General features: G+C 46.3%; 1 non-coding gene and 1 pseudogene across 1 annotated transcript; both read left to right on the forward strand.

Annotated features, from left to right (window-relative positions):
- Positions 1–6,878: 6,878 nt before the first annotated feature.
- Positions 6,879–7,032, forward strand: LOC147736568 (5.8S ribosomal RNA). Its single transcript, XR_015308133.1, has one exon. It is a non-coding gene; the product is annotated as a 5.8S ribosomal RNA (ribosomal RNA).
- Positions 7,033–12,351: 5,319 nt separating this feature from the next.
- Positions 12,352–25,391, forward strand: LOC147736569 (uncharacterized; annotated as a pseudogene).
- The last annotated feature ends 973 nt before the right edge of the window (positions 25,392–26,364 follow it).

Below are 26,364 nucleotides of genomic sequence, written 5' to 3' on the forward strand. Positions count from 1 at the left end.
AACCTGTTTTTGAGAGCATGCACCCCCTCCAATGCCTCCCCATCGTCCACTGGAAAGAACAAAAGGTCATCCGCATTCTAGGAGACAAAGTGCGTGTGATCCGAGAGCCTCAGGCCACAAACCACCCTACACAATTGAGAACAAGTTGCTCATGTTTCGACAGCCAGAGCAAATTACTGAGGGGAGAGCAGGCAACCCTCTTGGCCTACTGGGTATTAGGAGGACATGAATAATCACACCTTTACTGTGGGGATGCCTGACAAATACAATTTTACTATCCAGTGGACAATTACCGCTCCCAGCCCAAAAACCCTCCTAACAGCAAACAAGTAGGGCCACTCTGAGCAATGTAATGATTTAGCTATATCCAATTAAGGTCCTCTGCACAATAGTCCACCGCATGGTCTGTGTTCAACATTTATATCAACTTCCATAGACTAACGGCCATATTGCTGGTAGGGATGAAACCAGCCTGATCAGGGTGTACCAAGTGTAACGTGTGCGGGAGTACTCGTGCATACAGGATGAGATTTGTCATCACATCATCCATGGTCAGCATGGTTAGGGGACAGTACCCACAAAACTCACTTTGGACTTCACACTGTATGAGGAAAGGGATAGTAATAGCTAACCTAGTCGTAGACAGCAGCATCCCCAGTTGGCCAGCCCCCATAAACATCAATGGCATCTGAGGTGCAAGAATGTTGACATTACCCTAGTCAAAGTTGATGGTGAGACCATCAGCCCACAGGGGTTTTGTTCAGGGCCACTTCTTTTACAGCGCACCGGACTTCCACATCCATTATATCCCTACCAAGAGAGTGCACCTGCTCCTCGTACACGGTGTTCAAAGAAAGCCTGTGCCTCTGCTTCCCAAACCTGTAACTGGCCACTATGTGTATCAACGGCCACTATATGAATCCAAATGAGATGAGACAGTGTGTACACATACCTATCTGCTTTGCCTTTCATTGGCTTACAATTATATCCAACATGGATATTTTACCCTTAACTACGGGCACCTCCTGTGTATCGTGCTTTATATTGTCACACATATACCTTTGACTTAAGACAGCGTGCTCTTCCATTACAATGTATCCATGCCTCACCCAATGTGATCTCTCCCATCCTCTCAACTTGCATTCCTTCTACTCAAGGATGCATGGGGCTATGATACCCTCACAAGTATCTTTTGCAATATGAAAACGTAAGACAAGATAGTTCTACATAAACCAGCGTGGGATACCAAGGCCACGCATGAGCAGACAAGCACATCTGTTATACTTGACAGTGTGTATGTGGCCAGATGCTGGTGTGTCATTTCATGGCAGTCATTTGACTTGCGCACCACCTAGTGGCCCGTGGTCATGTGACTTTGGATGCATATGCTAGATGGCAATTTTGCAGTGTGTCATCACAAAAGTGTTGGTCATATTTTCATGACACTTTCCATTCACTCTTTTGATTGTACAACTTAGGTCATGCTGATGTCCATCATGTACTGCTTGCCTTACACATGTTCCCTTTTTCCATACAGATAACATGAATGCAGCGGAGGAGCGGGCTTTCCGCATCAGGAAAGCTCGCTATGGACACATCCTTGCAGTTGCAAAGGCATTTCGTTGGTCGGGGCGGCAATACCAAAAGAGGAAGTTGGCGAAGACATGGGTTATAAAGTCATCCAAACGCCAAAGTGGAGATCAAGTACAATCACATGTTCTTTCAACACATGCAGGTGGTGCTGCTGCCCCACAAGCAACGACATCCACTGCAGGCACGGCAGCAACTGTTGATGCTACAATGTTGGCAAGCATGGACAGGAAAATAGATAATTTGGAGGCCAAAATTTCTGCATTGGACACCAAACTCGACAGGATGCAACAGACATTGGAACAAATAATTTCAATGATTTGATGCATATCTGGACAATGTGTGGACAATGACTTTTTGTTCACAGTCGAATGTTGAAGCGTATTTGTTTTTAATATTTTATATAGGTTTAGATAGTTAGATTAGATAGTTAGTTAGGTTTCCTTTTTCTATTTCTTCATTTTAATTACGTAGTTGCTGGGTTTTACATTTTCTATTTGGGTGGGTGGGTTTTCTTAGATGTGTTATATGTGTTTAAAAAAAATGTAAAAAAGAAAAATGAAAAAAAATATATATTTGTGGTTTGATTAGATTAGTGTGTAGTTTATGTTTAGGATAAGTATGTGTATGTCTCTTGTGCATTTATGTGTTAAGGGGCGTGGGGGCTGATGTTTACTTGTCCTGCGTCAAGCTAGGTAATTTTAGGCAAAGTAAGTTAGGGCATAGTTATGTAAGTTAGATAGATTAAGATAAGTTAGGTTAGGTTAAGTTTAGATAGTTTAGATAGTGTTAGGTATTTTAGGATTTAATGTGATTTTTAAGTAATGTACATATTTTTACTAGTGTGTTTGAGAAGTAAATTTTATTTGAATTTTCAACTTACATACTTTGTGATCTCTTGTTTTAAGTACTGCATTTACTGTGTTAGAAGTGTGAGTAAGTTGACACATTGAATGGATAAAGTTGCATGTTTGCGTGCATGTCATTATTATGATCTTGCTATGTTCAAGCTGCATCTGTGAGTACATGTGCTGGCAATCCCTGTGATGTCAAATCTTGTCGAAGATGTCAGGCAGCTTTGTGCATACATTACAACTTCAAGCAGATGGCCTCTAACAATGTTCTTGAGGTCTCTCCCCTCATTTTAAACACAGACTCTACCGCCTGGCCAGTGTTGACCATGTCCCCCACAATACATACGGTGCCTCAGGGCACAATTGCCAGGAATGTTGTCACCGCTATCACTCACTAGGGCAACAAGTTCATTGAGCCAAGGTATATGGGGACATCACTTAGGTCTGCTCTTGTAATTTGAAGGGAGATTGTGAGGTCATGTCTGCCACCTCCTAAACACCGCTCAGCCAAAGTGATAGAGGAATGTCCAACACTTACCCTGTAGTTATTCACTATTGTGCAGTGGGGTGGAGCTCGGGTACATTGTAACTAACGCACCCATTCCAAGGCATACTCGGCATCCATCATATGCATCTACGGATCCTCAGCATACAGTGATATTATATGCATGGTGACAACAGTTAAATGTCAATAGGAAACAACAGCGTGGACAAGGAACAACCCTGACGAGTACCCTGCCCCACTGGATATCACAAGGAGACCCCCGCCCAACCCCCACCCTTGTGCTTGCCAATGAATACAACCTGTCTTTGCATCTCAGATGACACTCCCCAAATTCTAAGGCCCTCATTATTCAGAATAGATGAGACCACTAAAGGCTTTTGATACATCCACTAAGTGGATCACTGGCATCCTCTCCTCATCATAGGGCTCTCCCACAATTCATAACAATTGCCATACATTGCGTGCAGTGTAACGGGTGTAAATAAATCATGCCTGATCTTGATGAATGTAAGGCACAATATGCAAGAGGAGTAAAGTGGGCAGTATACAGATCAATCATTGTAAAAACATCATGAGCATGGACTTTCTGCAATTTAGTGAGTTGTCCTCAGAGGCCATCCCCAGCTTAAGTAGGGGGCCGATCACCGCCTCTCTAGCATAGGCTTGCAATACTCACAGATACGTGGCCTGACAATGGCTTTACAGCAGTGTAGGGGCTAGGACATCAAACAAGATCAAATTATGTAGACTTAGTAGCATTGACCTGGAGCAGTTGGCGGTGAGCCACCCTGCACCACCTACAAGATTCAATCCTAAGCTAATGTGCATCCTGGACACAGTGATTTCAGAGTGAAGCTTACAAGTGTGTATGACTATACTTTCATCCATCACATGACACACATTGCAGGTAATGTTTACTGATGTTATGAAAATGTTGTTGTAGTGAGAATTGCACCATGTAACACAACGAGTTTATGTAAGTGAAACATGGAGGTTGAAGAGTGTATGCATTACAAGAAAGGTTGTGGCAGGTAAGAACCAATTTGCCCATTCCAGTGCTATGTCCACTATGCCAGCGTAGTTTTACATTGGTAGTGTAGTGTATTTGATGTATGTGTGGAACACAGCACAGATATGAACTGAGACAACTTGCAAACATACATCCCTCAACTAATGATGCCCTTGTCAGTCCTGCATTATCATTGCAATATTGTATTTGATATAGTATGATTACATGTGAGTTACTGTGTGTGTTGACTCCACTAAACCCAGGCATTACACAGATAGCAAGCTTTACAATTAGATCTTCATCCTGCTATTCCATCTGCATGGTGCAGCACAGTAGGGGTTACAGAGAGTGGCACATTGATCACGTTTGCATACTACACATCTCATTGTGTAAGAGGTTGTGCTTCAGTGTACAGCATGTTTGGTTTGGGTGCACAGCCAGTTGTGACACTTCTTGTGTGGTGATGGTGAACATTAATGTAGTACTCTTATTCCATGTACTACTCAGTCTACCATGACTAATGCGACTATGGTGCCTACACAGGCACATGACCAATATTGTAGCATTACCACAGGGTAGGGCACATGAATGCAACATGCACTTCTATATGGGCCAATTGATGTGTTTGCAAAGGAGTGTTTGCAATACCCAGCTGTACATTTGTAAATAATTGTATTTTTTACCACATTATGTCACCCTAAAGTTTGACATTACAAGATTGTTATCACAGTGTAATAACTTTTGCAAATATTTCTATTTCTCTTCCACATGTGTCTACTTTTCTCATCCGAAAATGTACACAGTACAATCATTACATGTTACACACTTGACACAATTGAACAGTGTTATGGACACACAGGTGGTCATGAAGAACTTGTTGACAAGTTTGACTGTGTTTATCAAACAACATTTTATTTGAGGGATGAGATTGTGATTTACACATTCTTAATTTCAGAATGTGTATTGCTTGAGTGTTTCATGCAGGAACATTGAGGTGTGACACATTTTTTGTAAGACAGGTGTGTAATGTCAGACATTGTTCTCCTCAGTGAAATGTTTAGTGTGTTGTCCAGGGACACCTGTGTGCAATAGTAATTTACAGTCCTCTCTTCCTTTGTATTTGTATGGAAAATTCATCCTCAGAGTCTTCACTTTGTTGAGTAACTGCAGGGCATGGTGTGCTACTGCTTCCACCAGCAATGGCAGAGGATGTTTGAGGGTACACATGTTCCCTCGAGGTTACATTATCCCTTTGTTCATTCAGCAACATTTGCTGGTTTTTGATGACCGTCAGCAAGTCTGCATGAAAAGCTGTCATGGATGACAGGAAGAGGTCTTGACGTTGCTGCATGTCTCTCATTTGGTTCACAATATCTTGCAGGTGCTGGGCTATTTCCCTGTTTGCATTTTGGGGTGGCATTTGAACATGCCTCTCACTCATGATCTTAGAAATGTTTCCCAGAGATTGTGATAATCCTGGTGTTTGTGTGGAAGTGCCTTCATCTGTGCCAATATTTGCAAAATCTGGATTGATACTTTGTAGTATGGATCGCAGGATGGTAGCGATATTTGGCAATGCCACATGTAGCTCACTGAGGAGTTCCCGCTGAACACTTACAGCAGAACTTTGGAACTCTTGTTGTGTGTTCTGCCACTCATTAATAATGTTTGTTGAGGACGGTACAGGTGGTGTTGGTGTTAAAGTTTCACCTTCAGCAGCAACCACATCGTTGTCACACTGTGGAGTGGGTGTGGGGGACCGTATGATGCTTCTTTCCACCTCATGTGTGTCAGTGTGAATGTTAGGAGGATTTTCTTCCATATCATCCGACACAATGTTGTCATCCAGTTGTTGTGCAGTTGATGCAGCATCCACTAGGAAAAAATGTGCACATGTGTTAGTAGTGTTGGGATGTTTAATTGTAGAAATGTTTTATCAGAGCAATGACGTGTGCACTCATTGGTCAACACTGCAATAGTAAATTGGTTGTGTGAATACAGGGTGTTTGTCTACTTCCAATACATAGAATTGATATGCCTAATTGTACACATTATCTACATTGCAGCCCATGGGTACAGGTACTCACTCACAGTCTCACACACCTTCTTCATGTCATGTTTTTTGTATGCCTGCCTATCACAAGTCCCCTGTCCCTCTCCGAGACGGAATCCAAGTTCACCCGGCACGACGTCCCCCGGGTGGGGGGAAACCGAATGGCATTGCTTCCCCGGGCTGGCACCACCCCCTCCCTGGAAAAGGCCCTGGCGTCGGCTGGGCCCTTCCCACGCCCGAGTCCCGGCCCGACCGGGTTCCGGGTGACCGGGAAGTGGCCCTTCTCGCGCGGCAGGGAGTCCCAGAAGAGAAGAGGCCAAGGGCCTGTGAGGGGACCTCGGCTCCTCTCGGTGGGAGGCGTGCGTAAAGGGGAAAGCCGCCTGGCTCTTCCCCGTCCCGGCGCCTCCGACCCGGGCAAGGGGCGGTGGTGGACTAATCGCCAGCCCGACGGCATGGCTCGGGGCTGCCCCGGCATCTGACGTGCAGGTGGAGCGACCCTCCCTCATTGCCAGGTACCCCGGTTTGACCTGGTCCCTCGCGGCCGGGCCGAGGGGGTTAGAAGACTCGCGAGGTCCCTCCCGGGTTACCCTGGGAGGGACCGGCGGCTGTGGGGCTGCCTGCTCCCGTCGCACTGGGAGCCCCTCTTCCTTCCTTGCCCCCCTCGGGTGGGCGGGAAGGCGGGGGCTCCCAGGCCGAGCGCCTGGCAGTGTTTTTTTTCTCCCAACGGTGCAGTCTGACTCCCAGAGGGGAAGCCTCGAACGGGGCACCGGGGCCGTCTTGCCGCGCGGGAGGCGGACGGACGGTGTCGCCTTCCTCCCGCCTCTCCTGCACCCGCAGGTGGGCGAACGTTTTCGAAAAGTTGCCTGTGACTCTTGGCGGTGGATCACTCGGCTCGCGCGTCGATGAAGAACGCAGCTAGCTGCGAGAATTAGTGTGAATTGCAGGACACATTGATCATCGACACTTCGAACGCACCTTGCGGCCCCGGGTTCCTCCCGGGGCTACGCCTGTCTGAGGGTCGCTCGATCGTCAATCGCCCCGGGGCTTCCCAGGGACGCGGCTGGGGCCGTCGCAGGGTTAGCTCCGCTACCCCTTCGTCCCCCCACAAGTTCAGACCACCCCGATCGCCCGTGGCAGGGTCCCTCGCCGGGTCCTGCCGCGGAGGTACGCCGCCGGCGCGCCTGGCCCCCCGAGAAGGGGGCCTGGCGACCGGTCCGCCCCGGGGCGCCTGGCTGCGTGCCGCGCGAGGCTGTCTGTGGTGTCCCACCGGCTGCCCACGCGCACGCGCCTCGGGCGCCCACCTCCGCGGCCGGCTCTCCGGAGAGGGCGAAGCCCTTCCGGACGCGATCCGGGGAAAGAGATGGCGCGCGTTGCCGGGCGTTGCCAGGCCCCTGCTCCGGCAGGGGCCCGGCCTCTTCCCCGGCAGTGCCCCCTTTTGACGCTCCGGCGTCATGCTTCCGACTACGACCTCAGATCAGACGTGGCGACCCGCTGAATTTAAGCATATTACTAAGCGGAGGAAAAGAAACTAACTAGGATTCCCCCAGTAACGGCGAGTGAACAGGGAAGAGCCCAGCGCCGAATCCCCGCCCGGCGGCGGGCGCGGGAAATGTGGCGTACAGAAGACGACTCCCCGGCGTCGCTCAGGGGGCCCAAGTCCTTCTGATCGAGGCTCACCCCGCGGACGGTGTTAGGCCGGTAGCGGCCCCCGGCGCGCCGGGATCGGGTCTTCTCGGAGTCGGGTTGCTTGGGAATGCAGCCCAAAGCGGGTGGTAAACTCCATCTATGGCTAAATACGGGCGCGAGACCGATAGCCAACAAGTACCGTAAGGGAAAGTTGAAAAGAACTTTGAAGAGAGAGTTCAAGAGGGCGTGAAACCGTCGAGAGGTAAACGGGTGGGGTCCGTGCAGTCCGCCCGGAGGATTCAACACGGCGGGAAGGTCGGTGGCCCGGGAGTTCCGGAACCCCTCCGCGGGACCAGGGACCGGGGCCCGGGCCCTAGCCGGCCCCCGCAGGGCGCATTTCCTCCGCGGCGGTGCGCCGCGACCAGCTCCGGGTCGGCTGGGAAGGCTTCGGGGTGGCAGGTGGCCCTCCGCTCCGGCGGAGGGTGTTACAGCCCCCCTGGCAGCAGCTTCGCCGTGTCCGCGGGGCCGAGGGAGATTCGACCGCCTCCGCGCCCTCCCCCGGGCACCCGTCCCCGGCCGCCCCTCGGGGCGACCGGGGACATTTAAGAAAACCAGGGGACATTTAAGAAAAAAGGGGGGGTATTATAAGAGGACAATTTGGGAATTATGTTTACATGGGGTTACATTTGAGAAAAAAAGATGAGAGTACGTCTGCGTTTAACAGGAAGGTTTAATGACACGTATAATGAAAGCAGAAAGTTGTAATCTGGGAAGAGAAGTGGGCGTGTGTTCAGAGCAATGTGGCAATCTAGTGGGAGTTACCGGGTGAATAATGTGAAGGTACAACTGATGTAAGGGAGTGGGATTAAACTTTGTTTGAAGCTCTTGGGATCGTTAAATGAGTTATTATACACCAAAATGTGTGAACCATTAGGCTTTCTGAAATGTGATAGTCACAGCGGACTGAAATGCAGTTAATTATACATGAATGTTGTGAACGTATTTGAACACCGTCTTTTATGAAATTATAATACATGTATTATTATTATTTGTAGTTGCCCCTGATGAAGGGCCCCAGCGGCCCGAAATGCATTGGGTCTTTAATAAAATCTGCTTCGGATGAACCATGCGTCTGTACGTATTCTTGCAGAGAGGCCCGGATAGGCACATCTTGAATATGAGAAACTGTTGAAAATAGCATTACCCGGTGTGTGGAATACATTGGATTAAAGCAGAAGAGTTGATTAGATAAAGGAGAAAAAGGAGTAAAATGAGAAATAAGACGGACTGAAATTGAAAGAAATTATATTCAGCTGTGCCATTGGTATTGGGGCAGAAAGGTGCCCCATATATCTACACAGACACTCTCAACAGCAAGAACAAAACGTTACGTAGGCAATCATGGTGGCACTCGTGCAAGTGTCTAAAGCAAACAAAATGTAGGAGGTAACAAAGTATAATGTTACAAGAGAAAAGTGACACTCTCAGCAAGAGCTCAGAGCTGGTAACTAAACTTCTTTGTAGCCGCTTGCCTACCGTGACATTGCGTTTATTAAAAAAAAGGCAGAAAGCCTAGGCTGCGAATGAGGGAACAGTAGTTTTCAAAGAAATTGGGTACCGGTAGGCCAGCCAGCCTGAAGGTGAAGCACTGTCACACAGCAGCACCTAAAAACTTGTGGAAAATTAATTCGTATTGATAAACATTATCTGCGCCATCTTGCCTTTTTCCCAATGCCACACTTTTGTCGTACACGGCAGCCATTTTAGATGCCTTGATCAGACCCACTCTCTGCACGCCGCCGCTCCCCAGCGCGGCTCCCCACCCTCGCAAGCATCTCCCCCACGCACTGGTCACCCCGGCTCTCTCTCTCTCATGCATGGGCCATAAACCCCCTCCATCTGCACTGCTCTTTCCTGTGAATCACATCCCGTGCCTGCCCGACACCTCCCTTTCATCCTATTCACTATCGCACCCTCTGACACTCCTCTTCCTCCGTGTCCGATTGTCCAGGCCGGTCCCAGGCTATCACCCAGCCCTGCGGATGCAGTTTATGGCCCCAACTGTAAAGAATCACCCCTCTTCAAAGGAGTTACAGTAGATCAAGGCCCCCACCCCATGAGATCCGTCACACCACACGCATTCCGGGAATCGGCGGAATGCCCCGCTGTTCCTACCGTCCGATAACGATCCGGTATTGTGATTGGGGAGGGGATCCTCACTGTAAGGGTGTGTGGGAACGGGCCTGAAGCGGAAGATTCCGGGGATGTCTTTCATACTTCAAAGTACCTTTATTGTAATAAAGAATGTCTTCCTGCCATAAATGCGTGTATAAGAGGCCAGGCCTCAGAGATGCAGTTAGAGCACCTCGAGAAGATTCCCTGTTGGTCTGATCTGATGTGTTCTCCTCCGGAGAGAATAAACCCTTGTTTCCTGCCTTCCAGTCTCCAGCGCCTGCCTCTTCATTGATTAATACTTTGTGGGTTAAGAGGCGACATCGCCGGGCAATACTTAAGGTTATTTCATTCGTTGATTGCCTTCCTGTTTAACAATTGGCGCCCACGTGTGGCCCATCAGCGACACGTGGATCCAGTGGGAGAGGTCCTGACGACAGAGTGAACGACTGCAACGATCGGGAAAGAGCTCCTGCCCGATAGACCCTCGTCTGGCAGCCGATCATCCGAACTTCACTGGTTCCGAATCGACCTCTCTCGAGTGATCTACGGTCCTGACTGGGAACCATCAGGAGTGCCGCGGCAATATCGGAGATTGGAGGACGATCGGGCGCTGGAAGCGGAAGACGAGAAACAGCCCATGCGGTCCGGGTAAGGTCGTGTAAAAACGACAAATTGCGAAACGATGATGGTTCTTTGAGACATTCGCTGCTTACAAACGAGGAAGAGTACAAATACTCTATCTTCCTTTGTGGACAGTGAAGGGTGGGTAACGCGGACTTTTGTCCCCCTTTGTAATCTGTCGTGCCTATCTTTTCTCCCCACTGTTTGTTTGATTGATTGATTGTCAGGGTAGCTCCCTTTTTGATTGTTAGAGTAGCTCCTTTTTGAGATATTCACCGTTTGCAAACAACGTAGAATAGCAATATTCTGTCTAGTCTTTGCAGATAGTGAAGGATAGGTAGTGCGGACCTTTGTTCCCCTTTGTAATCTGTCATGCCTATCTTCTCCCCACTGATTGGTAATTGGTTCCACCCGGACCATTTATTAGAGGTAGATAATCCGGCTCCACCGGAGGGCACCCCTGATAAAAAAGGACATATATAAAATACGGATTAGTCGTTGTATCTTTTTAGCTAACTATGGCATAAAAATCACTAGAAAAGGAAAGAAAAGAAATCGAGTAAAATCAGTAGGCCACTGATAGGATCTTTTTGAACCTGCTAAAATAGAAACACTAGGAAATAGCCCTTCGTGAGAAATATGAAACTAGGGGGAGGAGCCAAGCTCGCGGTCGAGATGGCCACGAGGTAGCTCGGCTCCGCCGCCCTCGCTGCCTAAGCATGTCTGTCCTACCACCCACCCCGCCCAGTAACGGCAACATGAGATAGATAAAAGTCAGCAGGGACCTACCCTCCATTCCGGAAGCTCTGGAGTTTAGCAGGTCCACGGCTACGCCCATCCGGAAGGTGAGGCCTCCGACACGTGGAAGTCGGGACCTTGCCGGCAGCCATCGACCGGCGAATCGTCCAGATGTGATGCCCAACCAGTTGCGGGCAGGGGATGCCTTACTGACGGCTCCCCCCTTTTTGTTGCCTGGTCTGGCCATCCTATAATGCTGCGCCAAGAGACGGCGTGGGGTGCCCTGGGGGGAGGCGACGCGAACGGACCTCCCCCACCTCCCCAGGTGGAGGTTCCTCAGCTGCAGCAGGGCGACCCTTAGCGTTTCACTCGCCGGTCAGCTGCAGCAGGACGACCCTTAGCGTTTCACTCGCCGGTCAGCTGCAGCAGGACAGCCATTAGCGTTTCACCTGCCGGACAGCTGCACCAGGACTGCCATTGTGGATGGCCGGGGGACCCGCTCCGGCGGCCGGGGTGAAAAGCCGCTGCTGCTGCGGAACGCTCAAAATGACGGCCGGCTCCCCGGATTTGGGCCCGGTCCACTAGAACGGCTCTGGACTACCCTGAACTCGAATGCTTGTCTGCTCCAGCATGAGCCACACTCTTAAAGACATTGTCCAAACTCTAAAGATCCCCCGGGAGTCATGGGCATTCAACCCCGGCGGGCTTCCGGTGGGGGCGACCGCCACTGTTGCTCGATCATCCTCCATTGATGTGCCCCTGCTCCGGGCAACTACCGCCTTATCCCCATCTGGTGCTGCGAGAGAGGCTGATCCAGTGCGTCGGCGGAAGGATACGCCTACTGTCCCGCTCTCCGGAGTGGCCACGACGTTGCCGCAAGATGGTGGTGCTCCCATACTGACGCGAGCTTTTGTCCGAATTACCAAGGAACACTGTAGACTACCAACTCGATCAGTTCCGGTGGAACCTCAACGTGACCTGGTAGGGAAGATTTCGCCTTTCCCCGCCTTTGAGTAACGGTCCATGCTGCCTGACCTTTCTGTTGGTGTTGACAAACTTTATAGAGAGGGCACTTAAAGACTACCTTGAACATAATGACAACGGCGAGGTAGGGAAAGGCACCATCTGGGACGCACTCAAAGCAACACTAAGAGGCAAACTGATAAACATCAAATCAAGAATGAACAGAAGCAGGGACAAGAAAATTTCAGAGATAGAAGATGAAATAGCAGCACTGGAAAGAGGCCACTGCGCAAACCTAGCGGACAAGAACACACTGACCAAGCTCACAAAAAAAAAATACGAACTGAACAAAATCCTGAGCGAACGAGCGGGAACGTGGCTAACAAAATTCAAATCTGTGAACCTGTGCAGGGCCAATAAAGCAGGGAAACAACTGGCGTCCTACCTCAAAGCGAAGCAAAGGCAACACACAATAGCAGCAATAACGGACAAAACAAATAAATCACAAACAACAAACAAAGGAATACTTGAAGTCTTCAGACAATTCTACCAAGAGCTATACTTCGAAGATAAGAACCTGAGCAGAGACGGAGGCTGCGCACTCCTAAAAGACATTAACCTGCCAAAACTCAAAGAAGAGGACAGAACGACCCTTGAAGCAAACATAACGGAAGAAGAAATCGAAGCGGCAATCGACCAGCTAAAACGGAACAAAGCACCAGGACCGGACGGATATACCACCGTGTTCTACAAGACTTTCTGTCAAAATATCAAAAGAATACTATCGGAAACATACTCCGCCTGCATACACAACGGCAAGATGACGAACACCATGAGTGAGGCCAACATCACAATAATACCCAAGGAAGGGAAAGACCCTCAATACCCGCAGAACTATAGACCAATCTCGCTCATAAATGTCGACTGCAAAATCTATGCGAAAGTGCTGGCAAATAGATTAAACAGAGTCCTACCGGACATCATCCACAACTCACAAGTGGGATATATCAAACACAGACTATCGCAAGACAACACAAGGCTGCTATGCCACCTAATTAACCACACAACACAGAGTAACGAGCAAGCGGTCATGATAGCGCTGGATGCCGAGAAGGCTTTCGACAGAGTTTCGTGGCCCTTCCTCAGTAACTGCATGGCAAAGTTCGGCCTAGGGGAGAAATACATAGCAATGGTAATGGCCCTATACAACAAACCTAGAGCAAAAATAGTGGTGAATGGAAGCACATCGGAAACGCTCTTACTAGGAAGAGGAACTAGACAAGGGTGCCCACTGTCACCGGGCCTCTTCCTACTGGCACTAGAACCCCTACTAGCAAAAATAAGAGACAATGAGAGGAACACGGGTGTTAAGATCAAAGAGAAAACAGTCAAACTGGCAGCATACGGGGATGACATCCTCATCACAACCACAAACCCATCAACGTCAATCACAGCTCTCATGGACACAATAGGAGAATACGCAGAGGCATCAGGGTAAGAACTCAACAAAGACAAATCGGAATGCAAACCAATGAACATCCACACCACAAGATCAGTGCTCGGGAACTCGGGCCTAGCCTGGCAAACAAAACCACTCAGGTACCTAGGGCTGCAGTTTGGGAGAGACCTAGAATCCACAATACAACATAACAAGGACTCATTGCTCAAAAAAGTGAAAGAAAGACTAGAACTATGGTCGCCAAAATACATCAGCTGGTGGGGAAGGATAGAAACTATAAAAATGATGATAACACCTGCAATAAACTACACGCTAAACATGCTACCGATCCCAATGACAGAAAGCTTCCACAAAAGATTGGACAGCATGATAAACACCTTCATATGGAGAAACAAAAAACCAAGAATCGGCCTACCCAAACTGAGACTAGCGAAAGAACTCGGGGGCCTCAACCTGGCAAACTTTAAAACCTACCAAACAGCGTGCCTGGCGAAACAAGGGATGGCATGGATCGACGAAACGCAACAGTACAAACCAGTCTGGCTAGAGCTGGAGAAAGATCTCCTGGGAGGTCTGCACCCAATAGCTATACTAACGACAAACAAACACCCCCTAAGGTCAAACTCAATACTGAAACACACCAGAGAAGCGCTGATGAAAATCGACAGGCGAATGATACAGAAGCTGAGAGGTACAACATGGGAATCCATCTGGTTCAACACTAAAATAACATACCAAGGGGCAACAATGAACAATGACACATGGATAAACAGAGGAATCAGCTTCCCCAAACAGATGGAAACCAAGGGGAAACAACTGACTTTTTCAAACATACAACAGCTAAACGAGCTCCCCAACAAAGAACTATATACCTTTCTAAAGATCAGAACTGCCATAACTAGAGCTAAGCTACACAGAGAAACACCGAGCATCGTCAAATATGTAGAAACCCTAAACTCGGCAGGCCACCAAACCGCAAAGATCTACAAACTACTGAGCCCCTCAACACTGTCGCTTAACAAAAAAACGACAAACTCATGGGAGACACTTCTAGGCAGACAGCTAAATGGGAAGGAACAGGCACAAATGTGGAGCATAGCCACATCGAACAAAATAACCCCACAACTGGCGCAAACTAAATATTGGCTCCTCCACAAAGCCTACTGGACGCCGTCCAGGCTCCATAAAGTCGGCATTGCAGAATAAGGTGACTGCTGGAACTGTCAGAAGGAGGAGGGCACCCTCGAACACCTCATCTTCGGATGCGTGAAAGTCAAGAAGTTCTGGGCACAGATCAACGCATTCATAAACGATATGCTCAAAACAGACCTAACAATCAGCTATGCGAGCCTGGCGACAGGACACCTAACAGCGAACCTAAACAACAGGGAAGAGAGAGCCCTACTGGACCTGCTACTAACGGCTGCCCTAAAGATCATCCTAACCAACTGGAAAAACACGGCGAAAGCAACTTTCAAGGCATGGATCAACTGGGTCACCTTCCTGAGGGGAGCGGACAATTCAACAGGCAACTTCTCGAAAGAACACACCCCCAAGGGGCTCATGTGGGGCCCACTCGATGAACATTTAGAGACAACGCAATAGCCCCCCCCTCTCTTTTTTCTCTCTCTTCTTCTCTCTCTTCCAGACAAGCCAAGAATTATAGCCAACACAAATGTACTGTATACAACTGCCAATGTATATTCCATTTATATTTTTCAATAAAAAACTTTTATAAATAAAAAAAAAAAAACAGTTTTTGCCACAGTGAAATGGGTATGACCAATGTGACTGATATTGTTCGTCTGTCGCCCCTATTATTGTGGGGAAAAATATGGTTATCCAACGAGCTCCAGCTCACCAAAGAAATTCTTCATGACTGTATGACCCTAGACAATGCAAAGCAGATCTCTTGGTTGTCATATGTCAGCAATATGTTGCACAAGATAGGTCTGGGTCCTCTTCATAATGACCCGAAAAAAATTCAGGGAAACATAAAAGCCCAAATAAAAGCAAGTTATTGGGAATTTTTAAACAAACCATGCTTAGGTGATGTAACTGTTCATGTCAAGTCTCAGCATCAGTTCTATTTAACTTTTACAACAAATACGCAATGGCGGTTTTATCTTACAAGGTTTAGGCTAGATATCCTTCATTTTTTGTTTGCTTTTCCCAAACAAGGGGGATGGTGTGAGAGGCTGCCCCCTTGTCCTTGCAATAACAGAGTTAACCAAAGCACCATACACACTGTCCTCTTCTGTTCTCTTTATCAGGAGCCAAGGATCAGATTTATTAAACCCATCCTGAAGGGGCGGCAGCCATGTACTTATAAAGAAGGTTACGACTATCTGTTATCGCTATCATCTGTTGAAGTTTGTTGTGCCATGTTAAACCAGCTTATTAGCTTTTAGAAAAGGCCTCAAAACCTGGCTGTTCACCCAGTAGGCCTTTTTGCCTGTTCTGTTCTTTTTATCTGCGATATTTTTTCCTTTAAAGTGTTATGTTAGTAGACCGCAGCCCTCCTTTTTAAAAAGCGCCGGGACACTCTTTTTGAGTAGCCGTGCGCTCTACAAAAGCAATTATAACATAACATAACATAACATAACATAACATAACATAACATAACATAACATAACTTCATAAGAGTATCACTTCAGATCAGGAAACGCTACGGATAATTTAGCCATAGACCTGTATTCTGCCATGGGAATGTGTATATATGCTGTATGATTTGTAATTAACATTGTGTGTAAAATTACTTGCTAATAGTAGGAGACAAAATGTGGGTCCCACTATCAATTGTTCTTATATCCTGATAAGTGACAAATGGTCATTTAAAAAATAACTTTCAATTACTTTTTTTTAAATGTATAACTATAGTGGTTCATTTTTAAATTGTGTATCATGCTTTTTAACTTTGTACTTTTATGATTCATTGTATGAATCGAATAAAGATTTTGAACCGAACCGACAGAGCATGGTGTGGTAGCAGACAAGTTAGTAAATACTCTCAGCAGGCAAGAAGTAGCTGCCTTATTTTTATATTTTGCCTCAATTCCCTAGGTGCAACAGTTAGCATTGTGACTGAGAGACAGTGGTAAGTCTCTTTATTAAATTAACTGTAACTGTGAATTAAATATCAGCTACTGTAAGTGTGTGCTGTGTCTGCATGTTTTAAGTAAAGTGCAGAAAGCCAGTTTTATTAAGATCACAAGTACTGTTGCAAAAATGTTTGAGGAGGGCTGGATAACTTTAATTCTCACGAATCTTCTTTCATGTGTGTAAGTTATTTGTGCAACTCTTCTGTCACAGGGTGGGTTACCAGGTTCACTCAGCAATTCATTGTAATGTCAAGGTAAATAAGTGTAAACATGAATCTTCCTTGCAAGATCAGTGTTTTTGGTTAAATCCTTGCTGCAAACCTGAACCACAAAGCACTATTGTGTATTTTGATGTTGGCTGTGAGTTGCTGCTTTTTGCAACCAGATCATGAGACCTGTTTTGTTTACTTGTGGAACTTCTGTCCTGGCTGCTCATGGTGCTGAACGTGAGGGTGCTTCCTTTAGCTGTTGGGAGATCTGAAGTCTTTGTGTACCCTGACGTTTTCATGTAACAGCAAAAATGACAAGATAACTGGTGAATAATGCAGCAGCAAGATGAGATTGGTTTGTCTAGAGTCAGTTTTCACAAAAGATTATAAACCACATGTTTTCTCTGAGCTCTGTATTTTGAAGCGAGCTGTCTTATTGCTTTTCACAACCAGGTCATGAAACCTGTTTTGTTTACTTGTGTTTTAAAGTTCTGTCCTGGCGCTCACCGTGAGGGTGCTGCTGTGTTTAAATGAGGTTGGGGCTGAATTTGTACACCCAGGAGTTTTCATGCAATAACCAATGTCACGAGAACTGGTGAATAATACGGCAGCAAGATGTCAGTCTTTTGTTTAGTGACAGTTTTCACAAAAGATCATGAACCTCATGTTTTACCAGAACTGTGTATTTTTAGTTTAGCTGTGTTACTGCTTTTCAATACCAGATCATGAGGCCTTTTTTGTTTACTTGTGTTTGGAACTTCTGTCCTGGCTGTTCCATGCGCTCCCCTTGAGGGTGCTTTGTTGAAATGATGTTCTTGTCGGGGATGAATTTGTGTGCCCAGGATTTTTCATGCAAGAACAATATAGTTTAATATCGACTGTTTCTATATGGTGAACAAAATGCAGTGTGTTGCCTAAATAAAACAAGCCGAGTACTCCATGATTGTAAGCCTGCCATCACAGTGATGCTCAGCACTTTAATAATACCGCAATCCTGTGTTGAGTTTTCTCTAAAGCACATTGTCTGTGAAAATTAACGTTGATACTCTCTGGCTAGCTGACTTGGTATTGTGGTGTTATTTGGTGTGTGGTCATATTAACTGGTATTTTTCTCTCTTTGCCTTTGAGCTGTGGAACAGTGGGAGCTGAGAATTGGAGGAGCAGTAGCTGGGAACAATGCACCGGCTTAATATAGCTCAGGCTTCAACCCAGTCTTTCTTCCATGATGTCTCCCTTGATCTAAGTTGTGCTTGATTGAATTCAATTTGGTGACTGAACATTATTGAAATGTTGGTTTGTGTTGCTATAGTGCATTCTGGGTTATAATACTGCATTGAGTACAATCAGGAATCATATATGCATGGTTAAAAACTTCATTATAAATCTGGACCAGTAAATTCAAATTTTTTGTGTGTGTACTTTTATAGATATTCAAAAAAGTCCACCATCTTTGCAGTGTCAGTGCTTGAGTGACCCAAGAAACCTTTGTAGGACCGACTACCCTGAACAGGATCTGCTCAGCAGAGAACAGTCAGTGACACACCAGCGGAGTGCGAGTACTAAACTCTTAAATGTGGTCTCTGGCCGTGTACCTCAGGTATAGACACGGTATTGGCAAAAGGGCATCATTAAGTATTTCAGAAGGTCTGAACATACTAGTGGCTGGCTGACTTGTATGAAAAAAGCGATTTTTAATTGTGCTAGATAGTTGTGAACAGTCAAAACGGTGTCCTTATGTGGAATAAAAAGAGGGAGCTCAGGAGCATCATAGATTCATTTGGGAGGCAGCACCTGCTGGACCGCAGCTTCACTGGGACTGCATTCTGGTTAGGCAAAACCATGCTTTAGTCCCCTTGGTCATACATGTAGAATCATGTTGGGCATATTTGAGTTTCTTTCCTTTCCCTGTCTTGGCAGAATAATGTCTGATACAGATGACAGTGAGCACGGCACTTCAGCTATGACTTCCAAAAAGGGAAAGGCTGCTTCTCGCCAAAGGAAATCTAGCGAGAAGAAATCTGGGGCACGGTACTATCGAACTAAACTCGACCTGTCCTGGATGCAAGAAGAGCAATACAAAGGTAGTCCAATAAGGATACATACTTTAAAGTGTGTGGACAAAGGCATATCTGTTATTTTTGCAACACCATGCTGCATCCTAGGTTTTGTGTTATCCGTTTTGAGAAGACTACAAGGCCAACTGTTTTAATGCTTGTTTCCCTTTCATTATATGAAGAGTGGTCAAACTGTGGAACCTCCTGAGGCTCAGCCGGGAGTAGAAATTGATCGTATTACTTGTTTTTAAACCCACTTTGAACTGAATTTTAACATCACTTACTCGCCTCCTGGCACCAGATCTTCCTGGGCAGGTCACCTCACTTCAGCGGATTTAGCGCTGCAAACCGAGCCTTGTTGACATTCTCGGCCGCCATTCCCCCTCGCCAAGCCACGGGACACGCCCACTTGCGAGGCCACGCCCCCCGATACAGGTATAAAGCGCGCTGATTTCTAGCGTCGCTTGTTAAACTGTGGAACCTCCTGAGGCTCAGCCGGGAGTAGAAATTGATCGTATTACTTGTTTTTAAACCCACTTTGAACTGAATTTTAACATCACTTACTCGCCTCCTGGCACCAGATCTTCCTGGGCAGGTCACCTCACTTCAGCGGATTTAGCGCTGCAAACCGAGTCTTGTTGACATTCTCGGCCGCCATTCCCCCTCGCCAAGCCACGGGACACGCCCACTTGTGAGGCCACACCCCCCCGCACTCGCACCCGTTTCCGCCCATAAATATGTGTATCTACAGGAAGCGCAGCGGACGAGCGCAGCGGGTGCGACTTTTGCGCGCCGAAGGCGCGCCTAAGGCCAGCCCGTCTGCGCTCGTCCGCGACAAGACCGCGACAGGCGCAGGAAACTTTGCTCATTCTTTCTCCCACATTTCTTACCAACCCTTCGACCTCCTTCAACTACGGGCCACTAAGCATTGTTCATGTATACTTGACCCAGCCACGTTGGCAGGCCCAGTTGGCTGCAAGCTCTGCCACTGGACCACTGGCCAACACTCAGCCCTTTCATCGGCCAATGTACCATCCCCTCAGGCCCCCCAACTCTCCTTCAAAGGTGGACTAATCAATGCACGATCCATGTGCAAGCACAATCAAGACATACATGACCTCATCTTGGAGTCCGATTTCGACTGCCTTATGATAACGGAAACATGGCTGACGGTAGACAGTAACCCTGACATTGCTGTCGCCCTACCCCAGGGCTACTCGCTCTTCAGGGAAGATAGAGTTAAGGGCCGAGGGGGAGGTGTCGCAATCATACTTAAAGACACCCTCCCTTGTCATACCTTCAGTTTGGAGCCCTTAAGAAAGACAGAAGGCCTAGGCTTCTCCATTAAACTGAACGAACACACCTCGTTTTCAGGTGGACTTATCTACCGCCCTCCCGGTAATGCCACCGAGTTCCTCGACTCCCTGTGCGTTTCCTTAGGACAACTTTCACTTAGATACCCATCCTTCACCCTCCTAGGGGATTTTAATCTACATCTTGAATCGAAATCAGATGTACAAACCATTAATTTTACTCAAACCCTTGACATGTTCAATTTTAAGCAACTTGTCACTTCACCCACCCACTCCATGGGTCACGCACCTTGATGGAGTTTGTACTAACTCTTCCTCCCTAATCACACTGCCCCCTTTGCCTCAGATCTGGTCTGACCACTCCCTAGTCCCATTCCATATTATGAACACAAATCCGACTGCCTGCAATAAAGCTAATTCTTACCTCAACAACCACACCAACTGGAAAAAGGTCCAAGATAACATCATTCTGAAACCCCTAATGCAATCTCAAATCCCTATCCTATCTGGCAACGTCGACACCGACGCCGACCTCTTTCACAACTGGATTACACAGGAAATGAATTCCAGAATCCCCCCCTTTCGCTCCCACACCTCCCGGTGCAAAACCAAAACCAATGCCCCTTGGTTCACACCCGAACTAGCCAATGCTCATTTGTTATGCAAAAAGGCAGAACGTAAATGGCGAAAAACATACGAGGTGGTCAATCGTCTTTCCTATATCGCCACAAGGAAAAACTATCTCTCTGAAATCGAAAATGGCCAAAAAAAATTACTACGTAAACGCCATCAAAAACTCCTGCCAAAAACAAAAGGCGCTGTTCGCGATAGTAAAATCATTTACGCAGCCTAAGGCACTTCTGCCTGAAATTCCCCCTTCTCAGAATCTCTACGACCAAATCTCAGACTACTTTGAGGATAAAATCGCCTCTATTCAAATCAACTTTCCCCCCCAGCTACTCCTGCTGTGCGGACCCCCAAGGCAGCACGTTCAGTAGCTTCTCCCCGGTCACATTAGAGCAAACCAGAGAAGCCATCCTGGCTTGCAAATCGGGTTCCCCGTCTGATCCCTGTCCCCCCAAAGTGCTTCACCAACTAATAGACGTGGTTAACCCGACCATTAACAATCTTATTAATTCATCGCTCAGCACAGGCTTAGTACCCAGCCGTTGGAAAAAGGGAATTGTCAAACCCCTTATGAAAAAGGCAAATAAACCCCCGACAGACCTTACCAACCTTCGCCCGATATCGCTGCTCCCGGCCTTGGGAAAAATAACGGAACAACTAGTTCATAGTGAGCTAAAACGCTACCTGGATGACAACAACATTCTCCACCCCCAACAATCGGGTTTCCGGCCCAAACATTCGACCGAAACCGCACTAATCGAACTATCTGACACCATAAAAACCCTACAAGATCAGAGGAAAAATTCCATTCTCATCCTCCTCGACCTAACGGCGGCGTTTGATACCATCTCCCACTCCATCCTTATCAGTAGACTAAAGGACATTGGCATCTCCGACTCCGCCCTATCCTGGATAAAATCTTTCCTATCTGACCGATCTCAAACTGTTGCTCTGGGCCCCTTCCACTCCAAAGATAAGCCAGTCTCCTCAGGTGTCCCACAAGGGTCCATCCTGAGCCCTCTCCTTTTTAACATTTACCTTATTCCCCTTCTGACCCTGATTGAATCATTCGGCATACCTGTCACCTCGTATGCCGATGATACACAACTCATTGTGCCACTAGAGGATAACACTACGGAAGCAGAACTCAATCTTAAACACTGCTTGACCGAAGTCTTCCTATGGTTGGACAACAATCACCTAAAATGTAATTCGAGTAAAACGGAGATCCTCCCGATCGGAAAAAACACCTCCTTCTGCCCAGCACTTTGGTGGCCAGACAATTCAGTTGCTCCCCCTCAGACAGTGTCATCGGCCAGGAATCTTGGCGTAATTTTTGACTCCGACCTCTCTTTTGATCAGCATGCCAGAACCGTCGCAGGTAAATGCTTCGGAATGATCAAATCCCTCAGAAAGTTCTTCGACTTTCTCCCTATCGACGCCAGAAAAACGGTGACAGTGGCACTTATAATCTCACGCCTGGATTATTGTAACGGCCTGCTCGCTGGGGCTAAAAAGAGCACGCTTCTGAAACTTCAGAGCGTACTACATACAGCCGCGCGTTTAGTCCTTGGACTGCCCCGCAGATCTTCCATCACTGCAGCGCTTCGATCCCTCCACTGGCTACCCCTTCACAAAAGAATTCTTTTTAAAATCCTGATCATAGCCTTCCGGGCCTACAACAAAACAGGCCCTAAATACCTCACCAGGCGTTTTCCCCACTACACCCCTAGTCGCCACCTTCGCTCTACCCATGACAATCTTATCCTTCCCTCTAAATACAATTTGAAAACCAAGGGTGGGAAAACCCTCAGTTTTCTTGCAACGAAAGCTTGGAATAGACTGCCTAAAACCCTCAGACAACTGACCCAGGAAAAACCTTTTAGAAAGCTTCTTAAGACCTGGATTTTCACTCTCCCTGACGATTACTCCAAAGCAGCTATCTAATCCTCTTGGACTGGCTTTCACAGGATATTCAGCGCCAAGATGCTCCCTTCGGAGCGAACGTTGCGCTCTAGAAATACCCTACAAATATCAAATATCAAATATTTTCTACTATGTGCATCAGGTTTTGGGAGTGGAGACTAACATTTTGGTGAAGGCTCTCACACATTGTGTGTTCCTGGGCATTTCAGTTTCTCTTTCTGCACAGTTTACCTTTCAGTCAGTCATGGGTGCTACAATATCACAAACTGGACGTCCCTATTTTAGGTCAGTGGAATGGAGGTCACGGTATTCTCAATTCATTGTTTGGTGTCCTTTCCTAAACAGTGTCTAGTCAGTACTCAACAAATGTCATAATGCATAGGATAGACTTTTTGTGTTGTACTACAGCAGCCAGCGTAATGCGTGGTCAGTAGGTGCTTGTTGTGAGCAGCAGCCTAGCCACTGTATGCACTAGTGCTTTGATTTTAAAATGCTCATAGGTTAAAACTTGTAGGGTACAATCATAATTTTGGAAATTCTTTTTAACTGCAGGGATCATTGTTCCTGTTAAGACCGATCCGTATTCCTTCCGCTGCTTGATTTGCGAGAAGATTATCTCCTGTGGGCATCAAGGAGAGTTTGATCTGAAGCGCCATATTAGCGGTAAAGTTCTTACATCTCTTCAAGGCACAAAGATTAAAATGAAGCCCCTCTCTGGCTACATGTCAATGAAGAGTTCCAGTGAAGACCTTCTTGCCAGAGAGGCGGAAATAAAATTCACAGGATTTTTGGCAGAGCACAATGTACCCTTTGCTGGGGCTGATCGTTTGGGCCATCTCATAAGGACATGTTTCCCAGACTCTAAAATTGCGCAGGGTTATGCTTGTGCGAGAACAAAAGCAACCTGTGTATTGAATGATGCCATTGCACCAGAGTTGTTGACTGACTTAGTGGCTGATATGAAATCCTCCGCTTTTAGTCTGTGTGTTGGTGGTAGCAATGATCAAGGCTTGAAAAAATGAACCCCATAACTGTACGAATTTATGATACAAAACAGGGTTTGGTCTGCTGCAAATTTCTTGACATGTGTTTAAGCAAGGAAAGTACAGCGGAAGGTACATTTTCCGCAGTAGATAATGTTATGACAAAGCATTCCATTCCTTGGGAAACTTGTATTGGCTTTGGTGTAGATAGTGCTTCAGTGAATGTAGGAAGGCATAACTCTGTTAAAACTAGAGTACTCAATTTGAATTCAAATGTGTATTTCATGGCCTGTCCCTGCCACATGGCTCCCAATGCTGCTTACCATGCTGCTTCTGCCTTCGGTTCTAACTTGAAACATTTTGGTATAGAGGAATTGCTTGTAGATGTCTACTTCTGGTTCGACTATTCTTCAAAGCGTAAGAATGTGTATGCTGAATTCTGCCAATTTGTTGATTCAGATTACCGCCGGATGCTGAAATGTATTTCTGTGAGGTGGTTAGGAATGTCCACATGTTTGGATAGACTGCTTCTTCAGTTTGCTGCTCTGCGTTCTTACTTCCTATCAACACCAGACAGTGACAGAAATAGCAAAGTCAGGCTAAGGAGACTTGTGCAGAGTTTCAAGAACCCTATGACTGAGGTCTACTGTTTATTTCTTCAGGCTGTGTTACCTGCTTTTGTTAATTTCAACCTTTTGCTTCAAAGGGAAGACCCAGTCATTCACCTCCTGTATGATGCCATGATCGAATTAATTGTTGTGCTCTTGAGTAGAGTCTTTCATGTAGATGTTATTCAGTCGTTCAAGGGGAGCCCAGATGCCAGTTTGCCGGATTTAACATCGGGAGAATGCCAGATCCCAGATACAAGTCTGTATGTTGGCATCATTGTGCGGGGAAAGTTGAGAAACATGCTAGAGAGTGGGGACATTGAGCCAGGAACCCAGAAAGCTATCTATGAAGAAGTTCGCAGCTTTCACCAGAAGGGTGTAAAGTATGCTTTAAAAGTCCTTCCAGTTAATGACCAGGTGCTTAAGCATGCACAGGTCTTTAACTTTTTTGAGAAACACAAACACAGTTTACTGTTCTTGGTAGAAAGGTTTTCAACCTACCTCAAGTTTGCAGCGCATGACATAGTTTGCTTAGAGCAAGAATTTGCAAAATACCAGGTCACTGACTTTCAGGACCTGTCAAAAATGCAAGAGAAAGGGCTGCTATTGAAGTAAACTGTGGTACTGGTGAGGTTGTAGCTTACAGGATGGATATCATTTGGCATTCCCTTGGTACAGAATTTACTATTGTTGGCACTCAAAGAAGCAAGTTTTCCCTTTTATCTAAAGTAGCCTAACTTATCTTTACTTTGCCCCACAGCAATGCTGAAGAAGAAAGGGTGTTCTCAAGGGTAACCAGGAATAAAACCAAATTCCGCCCCAGTTTATCACTTGATAGAACATTGTCTTCTATGTTAATGTTTCAAATGAACAGGCCTCAAGGTGAAACATGTTACAAATATTCTCCATCTGAAAATGTGAAAAAGAAGGCAAAAACTGTGACATGGGAGTACAACAAGTTGCATGGAAGCTCATGATAAAATATCAACCTGTGTGTTATATTGGTTTCAGATAGAAGTGGCGATAACCCTGGTGATACAGGTATTAGTGTGAGTGCCAGGTTACTGTCAGCCTCTGATACTTGACACTGTGAATTATCTGACTGGACTGTTTGTGCTGGTCTTAGTGTTTTTCCCTTATTTAGGTTAGTCAAGTTGTGCAGGTGAGGTGTTGTGCTTGGTCTAGATGTTATGTACATATGGACTTTAAAAGAATATAATTTATTTTATGCAAATGCAATCTGTTGCATCCAGTGAGTATTTTTGTATTTAACTGTGCATGTGTCAGCATATGTACACAGAACTTTAATAAAGTACTGCTGCTGAAAAACGTAACTTGTGTAATTTCATGGTTATGCATTTGTTTACAGTACATCCCGGTTACAGGAGGGAGAAATAGGATTAGTCTCCTTCCATTGCTGGTGCTCTGCAACAGTTTTAAGTAGTTCTTGGAGTTTCTTGTTGCTCAATTGGCTGTAATTTCTTATATTTAAAAGTTTCCCTCTTCTTAAATGCATGATTTTTGCTTGCGAGAAAGTGTCACTCATAGTCGTTGAAATGTCACTCATAATTTCACTCAAATTTTTAAAATGTCACACATGGCAATCTGAAACCTTGGCAGCTATGAATAATAAACCGTCACGCATGATGTACAGGAATAGATTAGCTAGCAATTGAAATAATAACGCATCGTAAAATGCGTGTTGCAAATCATAAAAACGTGCAGCAACTCCGGCAGGAAGTGATGTCATCATTCTAGATTCTTCCAAACCAGGAAGTACATGTTTCTTTCACTTTCCGTTACTCTCTTTGGGTGTGTGCTTGGTGGAGGAGGTGTTTGAAAGAGTTGTGACTGAGAGTAGTGTTTCCCTGTGTCTTTTTGTCATTTTGTTGTGTTTTTGGTAGTTCTTTGGTCTGTCTATTGTTAGTCTTGTGTGTGCTATTTGTATTT

The sequence above is a fragment of the Lissotriton vulgaris genome, chromosome 1_2 (assembly GCF_964263255.1).
Source record: "Lissotriton vulgaris chromosome 1_2, aLisVul1.2, whole genome shotgun sequence".
NCBI lineage: Eukaryota > Metazoa > Chordata > Amphibia > Caudata > Salamandridae > Lissotriton > Lissotriton vulgaris.